At 38.2% G+C, this 10,179-nt stretch overlaps 1 non-coding gene across 1 annotated transcript; it reads left to right on the top strand.

The window, feature by feature from the left end:
- The first annotated feature begins 2,701 nt into the window (after positions 1 to 2,701).
- Positions 2,702 to 2,763, top strand: LOC116466171 (U7 small nuclear RNA). The gene has a single exon (XR_004247415.1). It is a non-coding gene; the product is annotated as a U7 small nuclear RNA (small nuclear RNA).
- Positions 2,764 to 10,179: the final 7,416 nt, after the last annotated feature.

Raw genomic sequence — 10,179 nt, 5'->3', positions numbered from 1 at the left:
GGACTTGCCCATTTGTTAATTGGGTTATATATTGTATTGTAAGAGTCCTTTGTATATTCAGCACAGATGTTCTCTTCTCTCGGTATGTACTGCCATTTTGATTTTCTTAATGATGTCTTTTGATGAGCAAAATTTTTAGGTGTTATATAATATTGTTTATAAGTGTTGATAAATCTTTACCCTTAAGTTGCAAATTTTTCTTCTAGAAATTTTATAGTTTTAATTTTTACGTGTATGTCTGAGATTCATTTTGAATTAATTTCGTGATGAGGCAGTTAATCATAGAAAGTCCTCCTAGTCTCTCTCTACTAGGTGCAGCATGGGGAATCTAATTTCCTTGAACTTTGAGCTATCCCACAAACAAAGTATGCAGAAAATAACTTTACACAGACATAGATCTAGAAACATTAAAACTATAATATTAGCTAATGCAGTTGCCATAACTGCTGCATTTTCTTCCTAACATCACACCCAAATCTTGCTCTCTCAAAACGCCATTCAAATGCTATCTCTTCCATGAATTTTTTTCATGAACGGATTAGAGAAGGAATGACACCTTCCTTTAAACTCCCAACACACTTCATCCCTGTGTTTCTTCAGGAGCATAGCTCTTCCTGCCACATAGCAGAGTTATTTGATATTTGTCTCATTTTCCCTACAGACAAAAAGCTCCTTGAGGGCGGTTCCCTTGTCTTATTTATTTTGTAATCTTGAGGCCCTGGGAGAGGATGTGTTTTGTCCATTTTTGTGGGATGCATGGATATGGTGGCAATTGATATTCTGTGGATGACAACAGCTGGTATTCTCTTGTGGGAAAATAAATCTTCATTTCAGTCTGGATTTCACCATTCAATCTTACTTATATTACTAAATAAGAAAATAATTCAGTTTATCAAACACAAAGATAACATCTAAGTATTTACAGTGAGCCGCTAATAGGTAATATTTAGGAACAAAAAGAAAATGGCCATATGGCCATGTGAACTAGGAGTCAGTTTTTATAACATGTGAAGCTTTTATCTCCCTTTCACAAACATCCCGTTGTTAATCATTGTAGTTAACAACCACTAGTCTTAATAAACATTTATTGTCAACCAAGCAGTGTTTAAGTGTCCTATGCATATTATCTCTCCTTCAATCCTTATAGCAATCTTGTGAAGTAAATAGGATCATATCACAATTCCCATTTACTCCTGAGAAAAATTGATGCTTAAAGAGATTAAATAATATACCCACAGTCACAGAGCTAGTTGGTGGTAGAGTCTGGATTTGAACTCAGGCCATCTAATTCCAGAGTCTGCTCTTAACCATTACCCAAGAGGGCCTCCCATTATTGTCATGAAGCTAGCTGCCTGGCAAGTATGCATGCTAAAATTAAGCCTGCAGAGCAATTATTCCATTATTTTAGTTTAATCACACATAAGATTTTAAATATCTGGTACATATATTTGGGCTTGTACAAATAGTTTCTTCTTAAAATTTAATTCTTCAAAATTAAACTGATTGAAGTATACTTCAGTTATATTACATTCTCTAATAAAAAAATAGCAAAAAAATTGTATAAAACAATCCTGTAATGTAACATTTTTTGTGTGTGTTTAATTCTGAACTCTACTCCTTCCCTGAAACAATCCTGACACTTTCGTGGTAAAAATTTCCCTTAAAGTTTGCCTTATCATGGGCTACACAGAGTTAGAGACTATTTTTCTTTCTGATTTTCAGACAGAAGGTATAACTCAGAGCACAGAAGGTAGGGAGGTTGCTATCTCAAACTGCAGGGTGAAGGGAGCCATCAAATATGCGTTTATTAGAAAAACTCTCTACTGTCTTATTCCTCGGGTCTGTGGATACAATGGAGAGAAATAAGAGAAAGATAATTTCAAATTCGATATCCCAAGTTTGATAGAAGATCTTTTTTTTCTTATTGAAAAAACAAACCAAAAAAGGACCTGATGCTTTACATGACTTATTGTTAAGGGCATTTGAATCATTTGGGAAAGTGTACACAACTATAATTCAACAGTAGTTATATCTGAGTATATCACACCCACACACAAAATGCATCTGAAGGAGAATGCAATTTCCTGTAATATGTATCTACTCTGTAAAGAGCTCTGGCGCTCTAATATGTCTCATTGCACATGTATGCCTTTTGCAATCAATGGGTTGCCTGTAATTATTGATTTTGATATAGTATATTCAGGTGATGGGAGAATTGCCCAAATCCAATGCATGACTTTATGAAGGTGTTAAACCATGAGAATAATATGTTTGTAGCTGCAACCAGTAGGGCCTATGAGAAAGGTTTAAAAGCCAGTCATATTTCACAAGACTCAACTTGCTACACAAGACACAAGAGATTTGTTTACAGATCTCAATGGGAATTTCTCCGTTAAGTCTGGTGAAACATGTAGTGTGTGGTTGCACGGCAGCCCGAAATGTCAGGTGAGAGAAAATTTAATTATAATAGATGGCATTAACTATATAAAATTCAGGGGTTCTAGTTTATATATGAGTAAGCATGGAAGAATTGAGTGTTTGCCTGTATTGCCCCAGAACATGACTAGACTATGTGAGATTATTATAACTGGTTTCTAATCTAGGGCCAGGTTAGCGGTTTAGAGGGTCATAGGTAGATGACACTTTCTCAGTAGTTAACTAATAATACTCCCTCTAAATGCTTTTCAAAATGGATGTCCCTAAATGTTACAGCTCTTGTACAATTTTTCTAGTAGGTTTTCCGGTTTTCATTGGGAAACCACACCCACTTCCCAACCACCCCCCCCCAAAAAAAAAAAAAAACAAAACAGGAAAAGAAACAAAAAGGGTATCCCTAGAACACACTGGTTTTTCATCATTTTTTTTCTACTAAGCTAAATAGTTACTGACCTAAGTTCTTTTGTTACTGGCCCCACCATCCATCCCAGATCATTAACCCTATTTGGGTTCATGTTGACTAACCTAATACCACCATTGTGAATAGAAAGTGAAAAATATAAGGACAACAGAGAAAAAACTTTTTTTTCTAAAAGTCTACAGGTGTTAAATCCAAATTTCTGAAAATTTGCAATAAGTTTTATTTTTAAGTAATTAAAGTAATATATGCTTATTATAGACAAACTGGAAGCTAATTAAAAAAATTAAAAGAATATAAAAATCACTCATAACTCCACCATCCAAAATAGATACTTTAATATTTTAGTATATTTCTTTCTGCTTAATTTTAAGTATTTTTACATGGTCAAAATTATATAGGTTATAACGTTATGTCATTTAAAATTGTGACATAAAAGCCAAACATTTTATGAATATAATTTATAATTAAAAGCTATTATTTTATTCTATGAACAGACTATAATTTTCCAAATCATATTCCTTTTTGGAGGATACTAATTTTTTTTCAGATTACTTTTAGTATTATCTAGTTATCAGAACATCAGGGGAAAAATACTATTTTTTATTAATTTGCAAGGAGGAGTGAGAATAGAATACAACTTTAGACAAAAAAAAAAGACTCTTATGTTTGAACAAAACATTTAAAAAGTCCTTTGGTTTAAAAACTAAGGCAGGTCCAGAGCAAAGTTTAGAATGGGATGTCCAAATTAAGGAATCTAAACAACTCTGCAAAATAAAGTGAAAGTACATTTCCTCTAAAGGAAAGGGTTTTGAAATAAAAAATGATTTGGAGCAGCTCTCTGTGGTCATCAGGGAAAAGTGTTGAGGCTGGGGGAACGAATCTAGGAGGGCGAAGTTGCTAGGACTAAAGGAAGAAAGGACAGGGAAGGAGGCTTTGAAAGAAGAGACCAGGGCTCATCAACATGGCTGCAGTGCAGAGCCCAAGGAGAGACTCAGCTAGGAAACAACTCCTGAATGGTCAACAAACTCTAACAGCATGGATGTGGCCCATGCATTTTAAAGTAATTTTCTATCTTGCATTGTAAATCCTTTCCACCACTCTATATTCTAAATGCTGGAAAAATGATGGAAAAGGCATGAAAATGAACCAGCGAAGCTTACATGACATACAGAGGCAGAGATGAGATGTCATAGGGATTAAGGAAAGGCCTGCTACAGGGCTTTAGAGCAAGTTATAGCAGAGACAAGGTAGTATAAGTATCTAATTCCCCTATTTACGCATTTTGAAAAGTCACTGGGACTTTCTGCAGTTAATGTGGGTGAGAGCTTGGCTTATTTAGCTTGCATGTTAAAACTATCTGGGTAATCCCAGATAGTTGAAGGACCTGGGGATCTTTGGGTTACATGAAAATCAACATATTGGTTTATTTATTCTATATCTTTTTTCTTATGTTATATTCTAAAAAGAGAAATGACTAATTCAAGAGCTATGGTTTTAAGATTCTTACAGCATGTTACCAAGCTACTTTCTTGCTTACACCAGTTTATAATCCCACAATCACTGGACAAGAATGCCTAAAGATACTGAATATTTTAACAAAAATATGAAAGAGTGATGTTGTTGTCAATGACATCAAGATGGGTCTAGAGATCTTCTAGGTGCTTACACTCTCTCATTTAAGACAAGGTGCTAAATCAGACATTAATGAGATGTGATTATTTCTTAACTGAGGGCCTCAGTATCTCATGAAAGAGTGAAACACTCATCACCTTAAATTAATAATGATGAGAAAAAAGGTCTGTTTTTAACCAAAATTGGCAGGTGATGCTTTTAGCTTACCCACAGTTCACACCTCTGGTTTTACCTTAAAGGTGAGTAAAGAAAATGTAAATTTTGATTCTTGGTTTTTGCAATTCACTGCAGTATGTCTTCTCCTTCCCCAGGCTCTATTTCCAGAAAAAAAAAATCTGACAGCTGAGCATTCTTAAGAAATCACATAATTAAAGAAGGCAAATACAACACTTTGATTGTGAGGCACAAATTTACCCACAAATGAATGCTTTAAAAAATAATACACTGGCTTGCTATTTTCTTCATGGGTGTAAACAACAGTGATATTCTGCTAACTGCTTTTTGAAAACATACGTGACAGAAAAAGAAATGGTAGCAGGACCCTGGCATTTCCACAAAAGAGTAAGATTTATCTACTCTTTTTAATCAACACTGTTCTTTTCACCAAGCCCAAATCCACATATTCTAAAGCCTACTATTTTCTCTGGTAGCTTAAAAGGTAATAAATATCTATTTGGTCAGCCTGGTGACAGGGTGCAGGTTGCAACTCAGACAAGGAGAGGTTTTCCTAACATTTTATTGAAAAGGTTCTGTTTCTACTAAACACTCTTACTTGGAATAGCTTTTACAGAAAAAAAGAAAAAAAGAAAGTTGTTTTTTTTAATGCAATTTCTAAATAGAAGTGGAAAATAACAAGAAAACAGTATTATTTTTTGGAAACAAACTTTTATTTTGGTCAAAATCTGTATGGCAATATAAGATAATGTAAACAGTTTCGTTTTAGCAAGAAAAATTTTCAAAAGTCTAGCAACTTTGAACATTCATAAATCATTTCAGTTCCCTGAGGCTTTTATAAGTTTTGATTGTTCAAAGATAAGAAGGATCTGGCTCAACTCTAGAGACATTTGGTGTTTTGTATTTTGTTTTGTGTCTGAATGATAGATGTGTGAACAGGGGTGGTTACTATGAGTCCCTAATCATGTATTTGGACACATGAATGGGATTTAACAAACTGTTTCACACAGGATCAGCAAATGCCCATGATACCAATCCAGTAATCAAGTTTCCCAGAACCCTAGCTCATAGCTGTCCCCTGCCCCACCTCTGCAGGTATAGAAACTGAGGTTACTACATAAAAGAAAGGGCACATCTTAATGTACTCTCCAAATCTCTTTGGGGGCTGTATTAAACCCAATAATTAGGCCCTAAATAATTTTATATATTGTGCTGGGCACAGTGGCTCATGCCTGTAATTCCAGCACTTTGGGAGGCCGAGGTGGGCGGATCACAAGGTCAAGAGTTGGAGACCATCCTGGCCAATAAGGTGAAACCCTGTCTCTACTAAGAATACAAAAATTAGGTGGGTGTGGTGGTGCACGCCTGTAATCCCAGCTACTCTGGAGGCTGAGGCAGAAGAATTGCTTGAACCCAGGAGGCCGAGGTTGCAGTGAACTGAGATCACACCACTGCACTCCAGCCTGGGTGACAGAGCAAGACTCTGTCTTGAAAATAATAATAATAATAATAATAATAATTTTGTATATCTATGATTTTTATTTCTTAATGTGCCTCCTCCTTCCACCCACCACTTCCAACTATCCTTTAACTTCTTAGTTTCTTTGATGTTCGGACCCTCAAATGTCATTTATACAAGTGAAGCGGGCCTTCTTCATTTAAAGACATGCATTCTTATTAACCTGTTTAAAGTCAGAAAGTAGAAGGATCTCCAGGTTATGTTGTCTTACAAGCTATCATTTTCTTTTTTCATTTGCAGAGTATGAATCAGGGAATATATGCCCAAAACATGTCTGTATGGAAACAGTTTCCACTCTTAGCTTTCCATTATGGCTTTGTACAAAACTTAATAAAGAAAGCTACTCTTGTGTAATTTAACTCTCCAGCTCACCCACCAAAGTTGACTGCTAGGTTTTTTTATGTCACTACATCCATTTGTCCTCACATCATCCTCTTAATCCAGCTTTATGGGATATTTCTGGAAAAGATGAGGACATCCACATTTCTAAAGCCAGAAAAGTTGTACATAGGAGAGCAGGAGATAGAAAAATTATAATTTTTTGCTACATTTTTCCCAGAAATACTTCAAACAGATACTATCTTATTCTTTTATTTGCATATTGCCTGTTTTAAATAATTCAATGTTTTACCTGTGGTGACCTGCCCTTGTTGAAAGTCTTCATCGAGGTATTCAAATTGATAAGAGTAATTCCTTTAAGTTCCTTTGACATTTTTGCTTTGGGAGGAGGGAATGGTAGACATAAGGAGTTAAAGTAATAGGCAATGATCTAGAAAGATAGGTTATTCAGAATAACTGCCAGGCTTAGAAATGTGTGGGCCTTAGAAATGTGTGGTACAGGTCCCAATACAGTAAATACATTTGGTTCCAATTTCTTCACATCATTTATTCTTCTCACTGACTCTCAGATGACCTTTAGCACAATACTAGAGGTGCCAAGGAAATAATAAAAGTGCCAGGAGGGGACCAACACCCAGCAACAACACAGCAGCCTATGAGTCAATGAAGCCTGTTCGATCAGGTCTTTAATGAGAATTCCTACAAGCACCACTGTTTCCATCTCAGAGTCTGGGACTTAAGCAGGGGTTTATTAGCACAACCAACTCCCCCTCTCATCTTCTGGAATCAAATGGAAATAATGAGAGATATCATGGATTAAAAGCCAAGTGCATAAAAACGTGAGAGTTTATGTCATTGTATTAGTCCATTTTTCACACTGCTGATAAAGACATACCCAAGACTGGGAAGAAAAAGAGGTTTAACTGGACTCACAGTTCCACAGGGCTGGGGAGGCCTCACAATCATGGTGAAAGGCAAGGAGGAGCAAGTCATGTCTTTCATGGATGGGGACAGGCAAGGAGAAGACAGAGCTTGTGCAGGGAAACTCCCCTTTTGAAAACCATCAGATCTCATGAGACTCATTTGCTATCACAAGAACAGCACAGGAAAGACCTGCCCCCATGATTCAGTTACCTCCCACTGGGTCCCCTCCAAGAACACATGGGAATTCAAGATGAGATTTGGGTGGGGACACAGACAAACCACATCGTTCTGCTCCTGGCCCCTCCCAAATCTCATGTCCTCACATTTCAAAACCAATGGTGCCTTCCCAACAATTGCCCAAAGTCTTAACTCATTTCAGCATTAACTCAAATGTCCACAGTCCAAAGTCTCATCTGAAACAAGGCAAGTTCCTTCCACCTGTGAGCCTGTAAAATCAAAAGCAAGTTAGTTACTTCCTAGATACAATGAGGGTACAGACATTGGGTAAATGCAGCCATTCCAAATGGGAGATATTGGCCAAAACAAAGAGGCTTCCGTCCCCATGCTAGTCTGAAATTTAGCAGAACAGTCAAATCTTAAGGCTCCAAAATGATTTCCTTTGACTCCATGTCTCACATCCAGGTCTTGCTGATGCAAGAGGTGGGCTCCCATGGCCTTGGGCACCTCTGCCCCTGCGGCTTGGCAGGGTGTAATCAAAAGCAAGTTGCTGCTTTCATGGGCTGGCATTGAGCGTCTGCAGCTTTTCCAGGCATATGGTACAAGCTGTCAGTGGATCTACCATTCTGGGGTCTAGAGGATGGTGGCCCTCTTCTCACAGATCCACTAGATGATGCCTCAGTAGGGACTCTGTGGGGGCTCCAACCCCACATTTCTCTTTATCACTGCTGTTGTGGGAAGTCAGGGACCCTGAACAGGATCCCCCGATACACTGCCTTAGTAGAGATTCTCCATGAGGGCCCTGCCGCTGCAGTAAACTTCTGCCTGGGCATCAAGGAGTTTCCATATCCTCTGAAATCTAGGCAGAGTTTCCCAAACCACAATTCTCGACTCCTCTGCATTTGCAGGCTCAACACCACATGGAAGCTGCCAAGTCTTGGGGCTTGTACCCTCTGAAGCCATGGCCGGAGCTCTACATTGGCCCCTTTTAGCCATGGCTGGAGTGGCTGGGACTCAGGACACCAAGTCCCTAGGCTGCACACAGCACAAGGACCCTGGGCCCATGAAACCATTGTTCTTACTAGGCCTCCAAGTCCATGATGGAAGGGGCTGCCATGAAGACCTCTGACATGCCCTGGAGATATTTTCCCCATTGTCTCAGGGATTGACATTCAGCTCATTACTTATGCAAATTTCTGCATCTGGTTTGAATTTCTCCTCAGAAAATGGGATTTTCTTTTCTATCACATTGTCAGGCTGCAAATTTTCCAAACTCTTATGCTCTGCTTCCTTTATAAAACTGAATGCCTTCAACAGCACCCAAGTCATCTCTTGAATGTTTTGCTGCTTAGAAATTTCTTCCACCAGATACCCTAAATCATCTCCCTCAAGTTCAAAGTGTCACAAATCTCTAAGGCAGGGGCAAAATGCCACCAGTCTCTTTGCTTAAACATAACAAGAGTCACCTTTGCTCTAGTTCCCGATAAGTTCCTCATCTCCATCTGAGACCACCTCAACCTGGACCTTATTGTTCATATCACTATCAGCATTCCTTTCAAGGCCATTCAACAAATCTCTATGAAGTTCCAAACTTTCCCACATTTTCCTGTCTTCTTCTGAGCCCTCTAAAATGTTCCAACCTCTACCTGTTACCCAGTGCCAAAGTTGCTTCCACATTTTCGGGTATCTTTTTAGCAATACACCACTCTGCTGATACCAATTAACTGTGTTAACCTGTTTTCACGCTGCTGATAAAGACAAACCCAAGACTGGGAAGAAAAAGAAGTTTAATGGACTTACACTTCCACATGGCTAGGGAGGACTCACAATCACAGTGGAAGGCAAAGAGAAGAGAGAGCTTGCCCAGGGAAATGCCCATTATTAAAACCATCAGATCTCATGAGACTCATTCACAATCACAAGAGCAGCACAGGAAAGACGTGCCCCCATGATTCAATTACCTCCCACTGGGTCCGCCCCACAACATATGGGAATTCAAGATGAGATTTGGGTGGGAACACAGACAAACCGTTATCAGTCATCTTCAGATACTGCATCCCATTGGTATCCCAGAACTGTTACCTAAATACATACTAAATATTTGGGCAGTACAGAGCAAATGATCTTGGAGAACAATTCTTCTGTAGATAAGACAGGCCTTACTAGACAGACCACACTGATGGGACAACCCATATATAAACACAAACAGGTCCAAAGTCATAGTTGATACTGCTTTTGTTTCTTCTAGAGATGGAGCCCTTATGAAATTTAGACAGGTGAAATGTTAACATACTGATTCACATCAAGAAAGCCAGTGTAGAATATCTCATCTCCACCTACACATGTGCACACACACACACACACAAACACATACACCACACATGATTTTTATTTTACCCTTCTCTCGAGAGAGTGGTGACAAACTGTCATTTTTATCAAAGTCCCTGTTCAATCAACATATAGAGCTTTCCAAAGGTATTTAAAGGTTAGATGTTCTGTAGTTGTTGTTTTACACATACTTACATCAACCATAGCCAGACCATTTTGCATTCCTCTT

Source organism: Hylobates moloch, unplaced genomic scaffold (genome assembly GCF_009828535.3).
Source record: "Hylobates moloch isolate HMO894 unplaced genomic scaffold, HMol_V3 SCAFFOLD_3, whole genome shotgun sequence".
Lineage (NCBI taxonomy): Eukaryota > Metazoa > Chordata > Mammalia > Primates > Hylobatidae > Hylobates > Hylobates moloch.
Note: the sequence above shows the minus strand (reverse complement) of the source record. Positions and strands in the feature narration are given on the sequence as shown.